This window comes from Leucopleurus acutus (genome assembly GCF_964270905.1).
Source record: "Leucopleurus acutus genome assembly, chromosome: X".
NCBI lineage: Eukaryota > Metazoa > Chordata > Mammalia > Artiodactyla > Delphinidae > Leucopleurus > Leucopleurus acutus.
In genome coordinates this window covers 63233949-63250765 of record NC_139148.1, presented here as the reverse complement: position 1 = coordinate 63250765, position 16817 = coordinate 63233949, and the positions used below count along the sequence as shown (strand labels likewise).

Genomic DNA, 16817 nt, shown 5'->3' with positions numbered 1-16817 from the left:
GCACAGGCTCAGCGGCCATGGCTCATGGGCCCAGCCACTCCGCGGCATGTGGGATCTTCCCGGACTGGGGCATGAACCCGTGCCCCCTGCATCGGCAGGCAGACTCTCAACCACTGTGCCACCAGGGAAGCCCCTCCATTTTTTTTTAAAGAATCTGAGTGATTACTATCAACCCAATATTTGGTAGAATGTACCAGTGCAGGCATATGACAGAGGTCTTTACTGAGAGGTTTTATATTTTGGTTACTTGTTCAGTCCCTTTATTTATATAGATCTCTTCAAATTTTCAAAGTGATTCAGTATTTTTATGAATTATATTCCATTAAAAGTTATTACCAAATAATGGCTATATACACTGTTATACAATATGTCTTGTTGCTTCTATATTTTATACATAGGAGTTCATATCTCTTAATCCCATACCCCTACCTTGCACCTCCTCACTTCCATTTCCGCACCGATAACCACTGGTTTGTTTTCGACATCTATGAGTTTGTTTCTGTTCTGCTATGTACATTTGTTTTGATCTTTAGATTCCACATATAAGTGATTCCATACAGTATTTGTCTTTCTCAGTCTGACTTATTTCAGTAAGCATAATGTCCATCCACATTGCTGCAAATGGTAGAATTTCATTCTTTTTTATGGCTAATATTCCATTGTGGGTATGCATATGTGTGTGTGTATACTATACACACACACATGTATATATATCTCTTCTTTATCCATTCATCTATTGATGGACACTTGGGTTGCTTCCATATCTTGGCTATTGTATATGGTACTGCTATGAACACTAGGGTGCATGTATCTTTTTGAATTAGTGTTTTCATTTTCTTTGAATATACACCCAAGACTGGAATTGCTGAATCATATGGTGGTTCTATTTTTAGTTTCTTGAGGAACCTCCATACTGTTTTCCACAGTGGCTGCACCAATTTACATTCCCACCAACAGTGTACTAGTATTCCCTTTTCTCTACATCCATGCCAACGTTTGTTATTTGCAGAAATTTTGAGGTTAGCCATTCTGATAGATGTGAGGTGGTATCTCGTTGTTTTGATTCGCCTTTGTCTAATAATTAACAATGTTGAGCATCTTTTCATCTGCCTATTAACTATCTGTAGATCTTCTCTGGAAAAATGTCTGTTCAGGTCTTCTGCCCATTTTTAAATTGGGTTGCTTTTTAGATATGGAGTTGTATGACCTGTTTATATAATTTGGATACTAACCGCTTGTTGGTCATATCATTTGCAAATATTTTCTCCCACTCGGTAGGTCATCGTTTTGTTTTGTTGATGGTTTCCTTTCCTGTGCAAAAGCGTTTAAGTTTAATTAGGTCCCATTTGTTTATTTTTGCTTTATTTCTTTTGCCTTATATTATTGCCAATTCCTCCTTTTGTTTGTTAATATTTGCTTTATATATTTAGATGCTCCTGTATTGGGTGCATATAGTTAACAAGTATAATTTCTTGTACTGATCCCTTTATATTATCATGCCCTTGTCTTTTGTTATACCCTTTAAAGTTCTGTCTGATATGAGTATTATTACCCTCACTTTCTTGTTTCTATTTGCATGAAATATCTTTTTTCCATCCCCTCATTTTCAGTCTGTGTCTGTCTTTAGCTCTGAAGTGAGTCTTTTGTAGGCAGCATGTAGATAGGTCCTGCTTTTATATCTAATCAGCCACCCTATGTGTGTTTTTATTCTTGGCCGTGCCACGTGGCATGGGGGATCTTAGTTCCCCAACAAGGGATCAAACCCACATCCCCTGCAGTGGAAGCACAGAGTCTTAACCACTGGACCACCAAGGAAGTCCCACCCTATGTGTTTTGATTGGGGCATTTAGTCTGTTGACATTTAAAGTAATTATTGATAGGTATGTACTTATTGCCATTTTATTACTTGTTTCCTTTTTGTTTTTGTAGTTCTCTGTTCTTCTTTTTGTTTCTTCCCCTATGGTTGATTTTATTTTTTTGAGCTGTTTCAGGATCACAGCAAAATTTAGGAGTAGAGATTTCCCATATACAAGCTGCACCACATGCATATCCTCCCTCATTATCAATGTCCCCCAACAGAATGGCACATTTGTTACAAGTGACAAATCTACGCAGAGATATCTTAATCACCCAAATCCACAGATTACATTACGGTTCACTCTCAGTGTTGTATATTCTATGGGTACATAGAATGTATAATGACATATATTCATCGTTAACATATCATACAGAGTATTTTCATTGCCCTAAAAATCTCTTGCGCTGTACTTTTCATTCCACCCCACCCCAACCTCTGAGAACCACTGATCCTTTCACGTTCTCCATAGTATTCTCTTTTCTACAATGTCATATAGTTGGAATCATACATTATATAGCCTTTTCAGACTGGCTTCTTTCACTTTATAATATGCACATATGAAGGAATCATTCATGTCTTTTCATGGCTTCATATATCATTTCATTTTAGAATTAAATATTCCATTCTCTGAATGTACCACAGCTTATTTATTCCTTCACCTACTGAAAGACATCCTAATTCTTCCACATTTGGTCAATTATGAATAAAGCTGCTATAAACATCCATGTGCAGATTTCTGTGTGAACTTAAGTTTTCAACTCTTCAGGTAAATGTCAAAGTGCACAACTGCTGGATTTTATGGTAAGAGTATGTTTACTTTTTAAGAAATTGCCAACTGTCTTCTAAAGTGGCTACAACATTTTGAATCCCCACCAGCGATGAAGGAGAGTTACTGTTGCCCCACATCCTTGCCAAAATATGGTATGGTCAGTGTTTCAGAAGTTGGCCATTCTAATAGGTGTGCAGAGGTATCACAGTGATGGTTAAATTTCCATTTATTTTTTACATTAAGTCTTATATGTTTATTTTGATCTGTATATTTTCTTTGGTGAGGGGTCTATTAACATCTTTGACCCATTTATTTAAATTGGGTTGTTTTTTAAAATTTTTTATTATTTATTATTTAAAAATTATTTTTATTAATACAATGTTGTGTTAGTTTCAGGTGTACAGCAAAGTGAATGAGTTATACATATGCATATATCCACTCCTTTTTTTCTTATATTCTTTTCCCATATAGGCCATTACAGAGTACAGAGTTCCCTGTGCTATACAGCAGGTTCTAATTAGTTATCTATTTTATATATAGTAGTGTGTATCTCCCAATTTATCCCTCCCCCCCCTTTATCCCCTGGTAACTGTAAGTTTGTTTTCTACATCGGTGACTCTACTTCTGTTTTGTAAATGAGTTCATCTGTAACCTTTTTTACAGATTCCACAATAAGCAATATCATATACTTGTCTATGTTTCACTTACTTCACTCAGTATGACAATCTCTAGGTCCATCCATGTTGCTGCAAATGGCATTATTTTGTACTTTTTTATGACTGAGTAATATTCCATTGTATACATGTGCCACACCTTTATCCATTCATCCATCAATGGACATTTAGGTTGCTTCCATGTCTTGGCTATTGTAAATAGTGCTGCAATGAACATTGGGTGCATGTATCTTTTCAAATTATGGTATTCTCCAGATATACACCCAGGAGTGCGATTGCTAGATCAAATGGCAGCTCTATTTTTAGTTTTTTAAGGAACCTCCATACTGTTCTCCATAGTGGCTGTACCAATTTACATCCCCACCAACAGTGCAAGAGGGTTCCCTTTTCTCCACACTCTCTCCAGCATTTGCTGTTTGTAGATTTTTTGATGATGGCCATTCTGACTGGTGTGAGGTGATACCTCATTGTAATTTTGATAGCATTTCTCTAATAATTAGTGATGTTGAGCATCTTTTCATGTGTCTCATGGCCATCGGTATGTCTTCTTTGGAGATATGTCTATTTAGATCATCTGCCCATTTATGATTGGGTTTGTTGTTTTTTATTTTGATATTGAGCTGCATGAGCTGTTTACATATTTTGGAAATTAATCCCTTGTGGGTCGCTTCATTTGCAAATATTTTCTCCCATTCTGAGGGCTGTCTTTTCATTTTGTTTATGGTTTCCTTTGCTGCGCTAAAGGTTTTAAGTTTAATTAGGTCCCATTATTTTTGTTTTTATTTTCATTACTCTAGGCAGTGGGTCAAAAAAGATGTTGCTGTGACTTATGTCAAAGAGTGTTCTGCTATATATTTCTCTAAGAGTTTTATAGTATTCAGCCTTACATTTAGGTCTTTAATCAACACTGAGTTTATTTTTGTGTATGATGTTAGAGAGTGTGCTAATTTCCTTCTTTTACATTTAGCTGTCCAGTTTTCCCAGCACACTTACTGAAGAGGCTGTCTTTTCTCCATTGTATATTCTTGCCTCCTTTGTCAAAGATAAAGTGACCATATGTGCGTGGGTTTATCTCTGGGCTTTCTATCCTGTTCCATTGATCTATATTTCTGTTTTTGTGCCAGTACCATACTGGCATATATATCATATATATGCTCTTTTGTCATATATATCAATTTTCACTTGGGTCTATTTCTGGGCTACCTATTCTGTTTCATTAATCTATTTGTCTATTGGGGGGAATAATACAACACTATCTTGATTACTGTCTGTAGCTTTAAAATAAGTCTTGAAGTAGAGTAGTGTGAATCTTTCAACTTTGCTCTTCTCAAATAACATGTTGGTAATGCAGGGTATTTTGTCTCTCCATATAAACTTTATAATCAGTTTGTTGATATCCACAAAATAACTTACTGGAATTTTTATTAGGACTACCTTGAAGCTATTCATCAAATTGGGAAAAACATACATCTTGAATATATTGAGTCTTCTTTATCCATGAACATGTATTGATACTATCTCCATTAAATCAGGTAATTTCTATTATCAGAATTTTACAGTTTTCCTCATATATATCTTGTACATATTTTGTTAGATTTATACCAGTTTCATTTTGGAGAGTATGAATGTGAACAGACCTGTGTTTTGTGTTTTTTGTTTTTTTTGCGGTACGTGGGCCCCTCACTGTTGTGGCCTCTCCCGATGCAGAGCACAGGCTCCGGACGCGCAGGCTCAGTGGCCATGGCTCACCGGCCCAGCCGCTCCACGGCATGTGGGATCCTCCCGGACCGGGGCACGAACCCGTGTCCCCTGCATCGGCAGGCAGACTCTCAACCACTGCACCACCAGGGAAGCCCCCAGACCTGTGTTTTTAACTTCAAATTCCACTTGCTTGTTGCTGCTAAGAAAGTGACTGAAAAACCTTGTATCCTGAATCCTTTCTATAATTTTTTCAGTTCTGGGAAGGTATTTTTGGTTTTAGTTTTGTCAATTCATATTTTCTACATAGACAAACATGTCATTTCCAACCAAAGTCAGTTATATTTTTTCCTATCCAAAATGTATTCCTTTAATTTCCTTGTCTTTGCTTTAGCTAGAATCCAGTACAATGTTAAAAAGGAGTGGTGGCACATATATATACAATGGAATATTACTCAGCCATAAAAAGAAACGAAACTGAGCTATTTGTAATGAGATGGATAGACTTAGAGTCTGTCATACAGAGTGAAGTAAGTCAGAAAGAAAAAGACAAATACCGTATGCTAACACATATATATGGAATTTAAGGGAAAAAATGTCATGAAGAACCTAGGGGTAAGGCAGGAATAAAGACGCAGACCTCCTAGAGAACGGACTTGAGGTTATGGGGAGGGGGAAGGGTGAGCTGTGACAGGGCGAGAGAGAGTCATGGACATATACACACTAACAAACGTAGTAAGGTAGATAGCTAGTGGGAAGCAGCCGCATGGCACAGGGATATTGGCTCGATGCTTTGTGACAGCCTGGAGGGGTGGGATAGGGAGGGTGGGAGGGAGGGAGACACAAGAGGGAAGACATATGGGAACATATGTTTATGTATGACTGATTCACTTTGTTATAAAGCAGAAACTAACACACCATTGTAAAGCAATTACACCCCAATAAAGATGTTAAAAAAAAAAAGGAGTGGTGACAGGGGACATCTTTGCCTTTTATCTGATCTTGGTGTGAAAGCTGCTAGCTTCTCACCATTAGGTATCAAGCTGTAGGTTTTATGTAGATAGATCATCTTTATCAGGCTGAGTTAGTTCCCCCTACATTCCTAGTTTATTGCAAGGTTTTTGTTTTTTTAAATCACAAATGGGTGTTGGATTTTGTCAAATGCTTTTCCTGCATCTATTGCTATGATCATGTGATTTTTCTTTTTTTAGCCTGTTGATATAAGAGTTTACATTAATTAATTTTCTCTTCAAATATGTTCTCATGCCCTTTCTCTCTCCCTTCTCCTTCTGGGACCCCTACAATGTGAATATTGGTGCATTTAATGTTGTCCCAGAGGTCTCTTACACTGTCCTCATTTCTTTTCATTCCGTTTTCTTTATTCTGTCCTGTGGCACTGATTCCCACCACTGTCTTCCAGCTCACTTATCTGTTCTGCCTCATTTATTCTGCCATTAATTCCTTCTAGTGTGTTTTTCATTTCAGCTACTGTATTGTTCATCTCTGTTTAACAGTTTGTTCTTTAAATCTCTACCTCCAGGGAGATCAGCTCGATGCTTTGTGATGACCTAGAGGAGTGGGATAGGGAGGGTGGGAGGGAGGCTCTAGAGGGAGGGGATATGGGGATGTAAATATACATAAAGCTGATTCACTTTGCTGTATAGCAGAAACTAACACAATATTGTAAAGCAATTGTATTCCAATAAAGATGTTAAAAAAATAATAATAAAGCAAATTTGAAAACAAAACAAAAATCTTTGTTAAACATTTCTTACATCTTCTCGGTCTGTGCCTCCATTCTTTTTCCAAGATCCTGGATCACCTTTACTATCATTACTATGAATTATTTTTCAGGTAGATTGCCTATCTCCACTTCACTTAGCTGTTCTTCTGGGGTTTTATCTTGTTCCTTCATCTGGACTACATTTCTCTACCGTCTCATTTTGTCCAACCTTCTGTGGGTTTTTCTCATGTGTTTTTATATAAATTTATTTAAAATTTTATTTGGGGCTGCATTGGGTCTTCGTTGCTGTGTGCAGGTTTTCTCTAGTTGTGGCAAGCTGGGGCTACTCTTCACTACTGTGAGCGGGCTTCTCATTGCAATGGCTTCTCTTGCTGCGGAGCACAGGCTCTAGGTGCACAGCTTCAGTGATTGTGGCACTTGGGCTCAGTAGTTGTGGCTCATGGGCTCTAGAGTGCAGGCTCAGTAGTTGTGGCACACAGACTTAGCTGTTCTGTGGCATGTGGGATCTTCCCAGACCAGGGATCAAACCTGTGTCCCCTGCCTTGGCAGGAGATTCTTAACCACTGCACCACCAGGGAAGTCCTAACCTTCTGTGTTTGTGATGTCCTTTCCACAGGCTGCAGGGTCATAGTTCCTCTTGCTTCTGGTGTCTGCCACCCGGGTGGGTAAAGTTGGTCCAGGGGCTTGTGCAGTCTTCCTGGTGGAAGGGACTGGTACCTGCCATTTCAAGGGGTGGGTTTAGAGGTGGCTGTGAGCTCAGTACAACTTTAGGCAGCCTGTCTGCTGATGGGTGGAGCTGTGTTCCCAGCCTGCTGGTTGATTGGCCTGAGGCATCCCAGCACTGGAGCCTGCAGGCCGTTGGGTGGGGCCATGTCTCAGTGCCAAAATGGTGACCTCCATGAGAGCTCACACCAATTAATATTTCCTGGGGCTTCTGCCACCAATGTCCTTGCCCCCACAGTGAGCCACAGCTGACACCTGCCTCCTCAGGAGACCCTCCAAGACCCGCCAGTAGGTCTAGCCCAGGTTCCTATGGAGTCACTGCTTTGTGCTGAGTCCCAGTGCACATGAAGCCTTGTGTGCGCCCTCTAAGAGTGGAGTCTGTTTCCCCCACTGCTATGCAGCTCCTGCACTCATGCCCTGCTAGCCTTCAAAGCCAAATGCTCTGGGGGCTTCTCCTCCCAATGTCAAACCCTCAGGCTGGGGGAGCCTGACGTAGGGCTCAGAACTCTCACTCCTGTGGGAGAACCTGATATATTTTCCAGTTTGTGGGTTGCCCACCTGGCAGGTATGGGATTTGATTATATCATGAAAGTGCCCCTCCTACCATCTCATTGTGGATTCTTCTTTGTCTCTGGATGTAAAATATATTTTTTCATAGGTTCCAGCCTTTTTTATTGATGGCTGTTCAGCAGTTAGTCGTGATTTTGGTGTTTTCATGACAGGAGGTGAGCACAAGTCCTTCTACTCTGCCATCTTGTCCAGAATGGAGGGGCTGCTTTTAGTTTGGATGATTGCTGCCTCTTTCCTCAGTGTGTGCTAGCCATTATCCCCTTGATATGGGGTGTGCAGGTCTGGTGGCCTGTGCACACTCCCAGGACAGCAGGGGCAGGGACTGGCATCTGACCATTAATTAATTTTCAAATGCTGAAACAACCTTGCATACCAATTATATATTCCATTTATTCATGATGCATAATTCTTTATACATTGTTGTATTTGATTTGCTAATATTTTGTTGAGAACTTTTATCTATGTTCATGAAAGATACTGGTCTGCAGTTTTCTTGTAATGCCTTTGTCTGATTTTCCTATTAGGGTAATGTTGGCCTCACAGAATAAGTTAGGAAACATTTTCTCTGCCTCTATCCTCTGAAAACGATTGTAGAGTACTGGGATGATTCCTTCCTTAAATGTCTTACAGAATTTACTAGTGAACCCATCTGGGCCTGGTGCTTTCTGTTTTGAAAGGTTATTAAATATTGATTCAATTTCCTTCATAGATATAGGACTAAGAAGATTGTCTACTTTTTTAAATGTAACTTTTTCTATACTCATCTTTTTTCTTTTTTTGGCTGCACCACACACCTTGCAGGTTCTTAGTTCCCTGACAAGGGATTGATCCTGGGCCCCTGGCAGTGAGAGAACCAAGTCCCAACCACTGGACCACCAGGGAATTCCTGAGATTGTCTATTTTTATTGTGTAAGTTTTGGTAAACTGTGTCTTTTGAGGAATTGGTCCATTTCATTTAGATTATCAAATATGTGGGCACAGAATTGTTTATAGTATTCCTTTATTATCATTTCAGTGTCCACAGGATCTGCAGTGATGTCCCATCTTTCATTTCTGATATGAGTAATTTGTGTCCTCTGTTTTATTTTTCTTAGTCTGTCTAGAGGCTTATGAATTTCATGGATCTTTTGAAAGAACCAACTTTTGGATTCATTTACTTTTTGTATTTCTTGTTTTCAGTTTTATTAATTTCTGCTCTAACTGTTATTTTTCTTCTTTAGATTAATTTGCTTTTTTCTAGTTTCCTAAGGTAGAAATTTAGATTGAGTTTAGTTGTTTCTTGTTTTCTATAAATACATATCCGGTGCTATAAATTATTCTCTGAGCACTGCTTTCATTACATTCTACAAATTTTGGTAAGTAGAGTTTTCATTTTCATTTGATTAAAAATATTTAAAAATTTCACTTGATACTGCTTCTTTAACACATGTGTTATTTAGAAGTGTTTTTAATCTCAACACATTTGAGATTTTCCAGATATTTCTAATCAGGAAAATTATTGATTTGTAATCTCATTCCATTGCAGTCTGAGAGCATATATTGATTTTATTCTTTTAAATTTGTTAAGGTGTGTTTTATGGCCCAAAATGTTTTCCATTTTGCTGAATGTTCCATGTCAGCTTGAGAAGAATGTGTAATCTTAGTGTTGTTCAATGAAGTAGTCTATAGATATTCATTAGACCCAGCTGATTGATGGTGGTGTTGAGTTCAACTATGTCCTTACTGATTTTCTGCCTGCTGGATTTGTCCATTTCTGAAAGAGAGGTGTTGAAGTCTCTAACTAATAGATGGTTTCATCTATTTCTCTTTGTAGTTTGCATAGGTTTTCCCTCAAATAGTTTGATGTTCTGTTGGTAAGTGTATACACGTGAAGGACTGTTGTATCTTTTTGGAGAATTGACCCCTTTATCGTTATGTAATGACCTTCTTTATCCCTGACACCTTTAATTTCTTTGAAATCTCCTCCATCTGAAATTAATAGAGGTACTCCTACTCTCTTTTCACTAGTGTTAACATGATATATCTTTTCCACCCATTTACTTTTTTTTTTTTTTTTTTTGCGGTACATGGGACTCTCACTGCTGTGGCCTCTCCTGCTGTGGAGCACAGGCTCTGGACGCACAGGCTCAGCAGCCATGGCTCACAGGACCAGCCGCTCCACGGCATGTGGGATCTTCCCGGACTGTGGCACGAACCCATGTCCCCTGCATCAGCAGGCGGACTCTCAACCACTGTGCCACAAGGGAAGCCCACTCATTTACTTTTATCTGTATGTGTCTTTATAATTCACTTCTTTTAGGAAGCATATAGTTGGCTCTTGTTATCTGACCTACTCTGAACACTCCCAAATTTGTGCAATTAGAACACTGATGTTGAAAGTGATTATTGATATAGCTGGATTAATATCTACTATATTTGTTCCTGTTTTCTATTTGTTGCACTTTTTCTCTGTTCCTATTTTTGTCTTTTAATTTTTTTGGCCTTTTGTGGTTTTAACTGAGCATTTTATATGATTCCATTTTCTCCCCTTTATTAGCATATCAGCTAATACTTCTTTTGTAACTTTTTTTTAGTGCTTGCCACAATGCAATATACATTTACAATTAATCCAGGTCTGCTTTCAAACAACATTATATCACTTCCCGGTAGTGTGAGTACCTTTTAATAACAAAATACTCCTAATTCCTCCCTCCTGTACCTTATATCATTGCTTTCACTAATTTCACTTATATGTAAGTAAACATAAGCACAAACATATATGCATATGATATATAAAAGTACACATGATTGAATACAGTGTTATTATTAACAAACTATTACCTGTTAGATCAATTAATAATAAGAAAAAAAGTTTTTATTCACCTTCACTCATTCCTTCTTCAAGGCGCTTCGATACTACTTTATGTAGATCCGAGTTTCTAATCTTTATCACTTTCCTCCTCTCTAAGCACTTCTTTTAACGTTTCCTGAAAGGTCTACTGGCAAAAAATGGACCTTCAATTTTTGTTTGTCTGAGAAGGTCTCTATTTCTTCTTCGCTTATGAAGGATAACTTTGCAAAGTACAGAACTCTAGTTTCCAGGTTTTTTTCTCTAACCACTTTAAATATTTCACTCCATGCTTTTCTTGCTATCATTTCTGAGAAGTCAGATGTGATTCTTATTTTTATTCCTCTATAAAGGTGTCCTCATTTCTTTTATAGTGTTTTTGATATTTAACATTTCTTTTGGTTCTTAGGATTTCCATCTCTCTGCTTACATTGCCCATCTGTTCCTACATGCTGTCTACGTCACCCACTAGAGTCTTTAACATAGTCCTCTCGCTTCTTTCAGGATTTTTTTTTAGCTTTAATTTTCTGTAGTTTTTTAAAATGATATTCCTAGGTATAGTTTTTGGCCCATTTATCTTGGTGCTCTCTGAGCTTCCTGGATCTGTGCTGTGGTGTCTAACATTAATTTGGGGGAAAATTTCAGTCACTATTACTTCAAATATAACTTCTGTTCCTTTACTTCTTCTTCTTGTATTCCCATTACATGTATGTTACACTTCGTGGTTGTGCCACAGTTCTTCAATATTCTACTTTTTTCTTCAGTCTTTTGTTCCCTTTGCTTTTGGTTTTCAAGAATTCTATTACTATATCCTTGAGCTCAGAGATTCTTTCCTCAGCCTTGTTTAGTCTACTAAGGGGCCCATCAAAACCATTCTTCATTTCTGTTACAGTATTTTTTATATTTATCACTTCTTTTGGTTCTTTCTTAGGATTTCCATCTCTCTACTTACACTGTCCGTCTCTTCTGGCATGCTGTCTACTTCACCCATTTAGAGCCCCTAGAATATTAATCATAGTTGTTTTAAATTCCAGGTCTGATAACTCCAATATACCTGCCATCTCTGGTTCTGGTCCTTGGTCTGCATCTTCAAATTGGGTTTTTTTGCCTTTAGGTATGCCTTGTAGTTTTTTCTTGATAGCTGGACACGACATACAATGTAAAAGGAACTGCTATAACAAGGCTTTAGTAATGGGATGGTGAAGCGTGAGGGAAGGAGAAACATTCTACAGTCCTATAATTAGATTTCGATCTCTCAGTGACCGTAGTCTCTGGACTATGTAACTTCACAACAGCTTCTCAGTTTTATTCTTCTTGCCTTGGGTGGGACAGGATGGCTACAGTAAGCTGGAGTTGGGTATTCCCCTTCCCCAGGTTAAGTTAGGCTATGATAATACCCCAGCAGGTTAGGCTCTGGTTAAATAGTTGCCTCTGAGGTCAGGTCTTCTTAAGAACAGAGTACTCTGGCTTATTTCAAAATGATTCCCCTGTCTCTCCCCCTGACAGAAGTACAAGGGTATTTTTCTCCTGTATGTACTCCTGGAGGTAAATCTCACAATATTGTGGAGATCCCTCTATGACTGGGTTCCCAAGGAGTTTTTACCTCTCAGACTTGTCCACACTGAGGCTCCAGCAATTTAACTTACAGTTCAGGTTTTCCTATCCTGGCACTGGTTCCTGCAGTGGTTTCTGCTCCTCTACTACAGTAAGCCATGATTCCCTGTATTCACCTGTCTCTTCTCTCCAATCTTGTGGGCAATAGTTTGCCCTGTGTCCTCTCCTCTTTTACAGATACAAGAAGCACTGGTGATTTTTCAGTCTGTTTAGTTTTTTACTTATCTTTTGGATGGAGTGGCTCCAAGTTCCTTACATGTGGAACTAGAAACCTCACTTCTTTTGAAGTCTACTAGTGATCAGTCACTGCATATCAGGTATTCAGTTTACATGCAAAAATGTAGTTATGTTGCCTCCTTGTCTTCCAGGGATGAACCCATACAACATCTTCGAAAATACATAATCAAAAAAGGAAATGGCCAAGAAAAAAAAATAGAAGTGCAGTAATAAAAGTGTTAATACTGACGGGAAATTTGAAATTAATGTAAACATAGTTATAACATAATTGGCTGACCATGGAAATGTTGACAATATCATTTGAGATGTTTAGATATGCACCTGTAGTAACTTACCAGTACAAATGAGAACAGTGACTGTGCTGAAAAGGATGAAGATGACCAATAGGGAATGACATACCAGCAAAAAATTTTATATTAAAGAAACTTTCAGAAATATTTCATGACATTGAAAGCATGAAAGATGAAATGCTGGATGGAAATCCATATTTAGAAAGAAGAATGACAATTCAGCAAACTATAGAAAAGATGCTCATTCCTAATATACAAATTATACGAGAAGAAAGTAAGCACTGTTAAATCTACTATTGATAATTTTTATAATGAAATAAAACACTCTAATTTTAAATGTTTCTAACATTTCATATTAAAATATAGTAAATAACTGTTAGCTTAACTAATGCTTTAAATTTCCTATACATTTGTGATTGACAGTAAGAATTTTTAATGTTTTGACAAAAAACTTTTTAGGTAATGGAGCAACAGTAATTTTTCCATTAATTAATACTGCTTTCAGGTAGCAGTCATTTTTACAGTCCCACAATACTATGTAAAGCAAGATTTGCCTATATTTCATGGGATTTTTGGGGGGGTGGGGTGCCACTGTAAATGGTACTGTTAATTAAATTTTGATTTCCAAATATTCACAGCTAGTATACTGAAATGCATGCCCTTTATTGTTTTTTATTGCCTTATGGTATTGGGTTGAACTTCCAGTGCAAAACTGAATAGTCATGGTGAAATCTAACATACTTGCCTACTTCCTGTTCATAGAAGGGGAAACCATTAAGTCTTTAATGGTTGATACTGATGTTACTATCAATGTTTAGGAGATTCAATTTATCACATTAATGAGGTTGCCTTCTATTCCAAATTTGCTAAGCATTTTTTTGTTATGAATAGGTTTTAAATTATGTCAAATGCTTTTTCTTTTTGTACATATTGAGATAACATGTTTTCTTTTTTAGTTACATGATTGACTTCCAAATGTTGAATTACTCTTTCAGTTCTGAACCGGACCATTTTCAAATACACCCAGAGCATTCTGTTCTCCTTAAAAAAGGCACACTGTCAAGGGAAACATTTTATCACAGTCAAACAGACCTCGGGTAAGGGAAATCCCAACTTCTGTTCCCTACAGCCTTTGACATAGAGGAAAGAAAATACCCAACTCCAGTCCCTTTGAGCCTCTGACAGAAAAAAGGGAAGTACCCAAATCCAGCCCTTTCTAGCCTTCCTGTCTCACCTCAAGTGGGAAAAACCCAAGAATCACTTGGTAAGGTCACAGACAAGGGGCACAGGCTCACTAAAAGACTGAGACTTAATCACAGGGATATAAATGCTACTCCTCTCCCCACATACCTTACCAACATATTAACAGAGCTCCTCTTTCCACTTTTCAGAGTTCTCCTTGGGTTGCCTCTTAAGTTATTTCCAGGGATTACAGTGTACTTAAGAGTGGAGGAACAGGGAGAAATGTATCTATGTCACACTTTCTGAAACAGAAGTCCTGGTGCCTGTTTTTATAAATAAAGTTTTACTGGAAAACAGTCACACTCATTCATTTATTAATTGTCTAAGGTGACTTCTGTGCTACAATGGCAGAGTTAAGTAGTGTGAAAGACCAGGACTTGAAAAGCATAAAACACCTTCGATTTGGTCCTTAAACTTTCTGACCCCTGTGTTAGAGGGCATTATGGTAAAGCCCCAAATACAACAGCAACAAAAAGGATAAAATATTATGAATAAGCAGGTCAAAAACTGTTTAAAATATATATAAAGATAACTATAAAATACACATTAAAAATTCAAAAAGAGCCTTAAATAAATAAAAAGACATCCCTTGTTTTTGGATTAGGATGTCCCAAGATCTTCAAGACAACACTTATAAGTTTATAAATTTTATAAACATAATTTTATAAATTTAATAAAATCCTCCCCCCAAAATCCCCCAAAATTAGTTTTACAGAGCTATACAAATTGATCCTGAAGTTCAACTGGAAAAATAAACCCACATAAATTTCTAGGAAAACACTGAAGAAAAAAAAAAGCTCCATGAGTGAACTAACCTGACAAGTTATTATAATATACTATAAAGCCTATATAATCAGGAGTGTGGTACTAGCCCCTGAATAGAGAGGTCAATGGAAAGGAACAGAAAAGTCCAGAAAACAGACCCAACTATATGTAAAAGCTTACTACATCACAGTCCTTTTGCAGTTAATAATGTATTGCTTCACAATATCTTGCAATGTTATAAGCTCATAGTCCCGTTCTTTATTTTACTTTTTTATATATAATACATACATGTATGTTATAGACCTAATACAACGATGTTACAATTTTAATTTTTAATAAGGTATTTGCTTTATAAAGCTATGAAGACAGAAAAGGCCAAAAAAAAAAAAAAAAACAAACTTTGCATTTACCCAGATATTTAGCAGTTCTAATGCCCTTCATTCTTTTCTGAGGATCCAAGTTTTCAAGAAGTTTCATTTACTTCTGTCGTAAGTACTTCTTTATCTTGTGGTGTAATACAGATCCATTTGTAACAAATACTCTTAGTTTTCTTTTATTGAAAATGCCTTTATTCCATCTTCATTTTTGAGTATTTTCACTGGATATACATTAAGGATTGACAGGTTTGTTTTTTATTTTTTCGCTCACAACTTTAAAGGTGCTGTTCCATGCAGTTTGGCTGAAATGGTTTCTGATGAGAAGTCAGAAAGTAATATGATCATTATGCCCATGTATATGTCATTTTTGTGTTGCTAAGCTTACACTTTTTGTTTGGCTTCAGACACTTTAATTATGATGTGCCTAAGGTGGCCTTCTTTACCTTTATCATGCTTCATATTTAGCATTTTCTGTCTGCAAATTTTTACATTTAATGGAGTTTGAGAATTTTTCATTTAAAAAATGTTTTTCCCTATTTGTCTCTTTCATCTCTTCTGATATCCCAATTACACATATGTTTGACTGATGTGATCTAACAGGTTTCCGTGGCTCTGTTCAGTTTTTCTCATTCTTTTTTTTACTCGTTTCCTCACCTAAGATAATTTTTATTGATCTGGCTCCAAGCTCACTTACTCTTTCTTCTGTCACGTCTATACACATACAGAAGTTAAATCTCCTCAATGAACTCTGCACTTCAGAAATTACATTGTTGTTTTCCAGCATATCCATTTATTTCCTTTTCATGAGCTCCTTGTGGAGAGTTTCCATTTTTCTACTGAGATTTTCATGCATTGAAAATATGTTGTTTCAACATGTGGACACGGCAGGGGGAAGGAGGGCTGGGATGAATTGGGAGACTGGGATTGACATACATATGCTGCTAGGTATGAAACAGATAACTAGTAAGGACCTGCTGTATAGCACAGGGAAATCTACTCAGTGCTCTGTAGCAATCTGGATGGGAGGGAAATCCAAAAGCGGGGGGGATATGTGTATATATATGGCTGGTTCACTTCGCTGTGCATCAGGAGCTAGCACAACATTGTAAAGCAACTATACACCAATAAAAATAAATAAATATTTAAAAAAGAAAATATGTTGTTTCACTTCATTGAGAATAAAAATGCCCACTTTAAAATTCTCAAATGCTAGTTTACAATTTTGGTTTACCTTAGAGTTGGAATTCGGTTCTTCATAAGAATGAACATTGTAATTCATAGGAAGACCACTATAAAAATAATATACAAAACATAAGCTAAATAGTAAATAGGAAAACTAAAATGAAATTCTAAAACAATTCAACTGCTCCCAGAAAAGCAAGAAAGGAGGAACAAAGAAACTAATAATGGAGGAAACAAATAGAAAGCC

The 16817-nt window shown here is 37.2% G+C and overlaps 1 long non-coding RNA gene across 3 annotated transcripts in view; it reads right to left on the bottom strand.

The window, feature by feature from the left end:
• The window catches only part of LOC309978450, a 71756-nt gene that overhangs the window by 16206 nt on the left and 38733 nt on the right, over positions 1-16817 (bottom strand). The window contains exon 3 of one of the 3 annotated variants that reach the window (XR_014327126.1): positions 16620-16677. The exons of the other annotated variants lie outside the window; for them this stretch is intronic. This is a non-coding gene — a long non-coding RNA (uncharacterized lncRNA). The remainder of the gene's footprint in view (positions 1-16619; positions 16678-16817) is intronic. 3 annotated transcript variants of the gene reach the window in all.